Below are 2,906 nucleotides of genomic sequence, written 5' to 3' on the forward strand. Positions count from 1 at the left end.
TTTTTTAATTAATAAAAAATTTTTAGAGATAGTCTCACTCTGTTGACCAGGCTAGAGTACAATGGTGCAACCATAGCTCACTGCAGCTTCCAACGCCTGGGCCCAAACAATCCTCCCCTCTCAGCCTTCTGAGTAGCTAGGACAACAGACATGCACCATCACACCTGGTTAATTTTGTTTTTAATTTTTTGTAGTGTTGCCAGGCTTGTCTCAAACTCCTGACCTCAAGCAATCCTCCTGCTTCAGCCTCCCAAAGTGCTGGGATTACAGGTGAGAGCCACTGTGCCTGGCGTCAGAGTTAAAATTCTATCTCATTGACTGTTGTGGATGGAATTGTGTTCCCTTCCAAAATTCATGTGTTGAAGTCCTAATCCTCAATGTGACTATATTCGGTGATAGGGCCTTTAGGGAGGTAATTATGGCTAAATAAGGTCCTAAGAGTGGGGCCCTAATCCAATAGAAGTGGTGTCCTTGTAAGAAGGGAAAGAGACATGAGAGATCTCTCTCTGTGAGGGCACAGAGGAAAAGCCAGGTAAGGACAGAGGGAGAAGGCAGCCGTCTGCAAACCAAAAGAGAGCCCTCACCAGACCAGCCCTGACGATGCCTCGATCTTGGACTTCTGGTCTCCAGAACTGTCAGAAAATAAATTTCTGTTTGTAAGTCACCCAGTCCATGGTGTTTTGTTATGGCAGTCAGAGCAGCCTAATACACCCACTAAACTGCAAACTCCTTGAAACCAGGACTTCATCTTTTTTGTGTCTGAATCTCCAACACTTGCACACAGTAAGCATTTAATAAATACTTATCAAACTGTTTCAAGAAATAAAGTCCATTATAACAGTTCTAAGAATATACTCTGTTTCCCCACGAGAGAAAACCACCACTTTCCATGCAGGGCATCACACTTAATAAACACGGGTTTCGAATCGTTACAGCACAACTCATGAAGCACATACAGCATTCAGGCAGACTTTGATCATGATGTGGATTTTAGTCATGATTGGAATGCATATAAAAATTCCATTGAAACTAGTTCTCATTTAAAAACGAATCATAATCCTCCAAATTGTTTTTATAGCGGGGCTCTATTTAAACGAACACATTGCTAAAAATCACATTCCCAGTCTTACCCAACCAACTGAGTTTCGGTCTCTGAAGCGAAATAGCAGATGGCGATAAGTGCCTTGACAACAGCCGGCCCTACGTGCTCGCCACCCCAACCCTTTCCTCCCCCAGCTCCTTGGTCATTTTGTGTATTCTTCATCTCTGCCGGTGGTTGACTGACGGGGATATCTGAAGTTGGGAAGTGTGAGGAGAATAGAAGGGTAATTGCTGCTAGCTGACAAAACAGTCTAGCTCAGAATAATTTTGTGTTGGCTCAGTGAGCCTCCCCAACAGCAGAGAGAAGACCACACAGTTGAGATCTCAGAAAACCATGCAGACAGGTAGGCACTCGCACTGCAGGGTGAATCAGTAGGTAACTTCTCTCTGTGTCAACCCAGTTCCAGGACCAGAGGCTCTCTGCCCAGACATGCCAAACATTTTTCATTATCTTTTTTTTGTTTGAAACAGGGTCTTGCTCTGTTGCCCAAACTGGAGTGCAGTGGTGCAATCATAGCTCACTGCAGCCTTGACTTCCTGGGCTCAAGTGATCCTCCCACCTCAGCCTCCTGAGGAGCTGGGACTACAGGCACTCACGACCACGCTAGCTAATTTTTGTTGTCATTGTTATTTCTTACAGAGATGGGGTCTCACCATGTTGCCCAGGCTGGTCTCAAACTCCTGGACTCAAGCGATCCTCCTGAATCAGGCTCCCAAAGTTCTGGGATTACAGGCATCAGCCACCACGCCCAGCCAGCAATCATTTCTCTTACACAGCACTTGCATTTGCAGGGATGCATGTTTACCTGGCAGTGACAGCCTGGGGTGGAAGGATAGTTCATCCTGACAGCCCTCAGTGGCCCCTGGAGTGTCAGTTACACTGCAACGGAAACCTCAGTTGGGAACAGATTGCAAAGACAGACGAGGAGGTGACAGCACCGTGACTGGTCAACATTACTGGAAGCATCACAGAGCATCTTCCCTCCTCTCTTTCTTCTCACAAAAGAGACGTCTAGGGCAAAAGAAATAAGTTAGTCTGTGAGAATATCGTGGTGTGGGGCTCTTGAGGCCAAAGCACCTTTCCTTCCATCCTAGCTTTGGAACCTTGAAATTAGCTTGGGAGGCTGATAAGGATGATGTCATTGCCCCCTTTTTAGAGGGAAAAACCTAAGGATTAATAACCACGCCAGGCTCAGAGCCACCGTGTTGCACAGCCCCAAAGGACCTACCATCTGCGTTTGCTTCAGTGTGTCCAGTGCTCTCTGGGTCCTGCAGGGCTGTAGTGCCCAGAAACTTATGCGGATCTTAGTCACAGTGTTGGCCAGGCAGAAATTCAGGTCACTTGACTTCTGACCATAAGCTGAGATAGTAAGAAGAAAAAAGAAGGGAGAAGGGACGAGAAGGAGAAGAAAGGAGAAGGGGAAGGGGAAGAAGGGGGAAGGGGAAGAAGGGAGAAAGAGAAGGAAGAAGGAGGAGGAGGAAGAGGGAGGAGGAGAAGGAAGAGGAAGAGGGAGGAGAACGGAGGACGATGAAGAGGGAGGAGAAGAAAGAGGGAGGAGAAGGAAGAGGGAGAAGGAGGCAGTAGAAAAGGGAGGAGAGAGAGGGAGGAGGGAGGAGGAGGCAGGAGGAGGGAGGAGGAAGAAGAGGAACAGGGAGGAGGAGGAAGAGGGAGGAGGGAAGAGGAGAAAGAGGGAGAAGGAGGGAGGAGGAAGACGGAGGAGGAAGAGGGAGGAGGAAGGGAGAGGAGGGAGGAGGAGGAAGAGGGGGGAGGAGGGAAGAGGAAGGGGGAGGAGGGAGGAGGAGGA

At 48.1% G+C, this 2,906-nt stretch overlaps 1 protein-coding gene across 1 annotated transcript in view; it reads right to left on the reverse strand.

Moving 5' to 3' along the window:
* MAS1 (MAS1 proto-oncogene, G protein-coupled receptor) overlaps positions 1–2,906 on the reverse strand; it is a 22,392-nt gene that overhangs the window by 10,832 nt on the left and 8,654 nt on the right. Inside the window, exon 2 of the mRNA XM_011975918.1 lies at positions 1,908–2,113. The gene's annotated coding sequence lies outside the window, so the exon portion shown is untranslated. The remainder of the gene's footprint in view (positions 1–1,907; positions 2,114–2,906) is intronic.

The sequence above is a fragment of the Mandrillus leucophaeus genome, unplaced genomic scaffold, assembly GCF_000951045.1.
Source record: "Mandrillus leucophaeus isolate KB7577 unplaced genomic scaffold, Mleu.le_1.0 Scaffold160, whole genome shotgun sequence".
NCBI classification, from domain to species: domain Eukaryota; kingdom Metazoa; phylum Chordata; class Mammalia; order Primates; family Cercopithecidae; genus Mandrillus; species Mandrillus leucophaeus.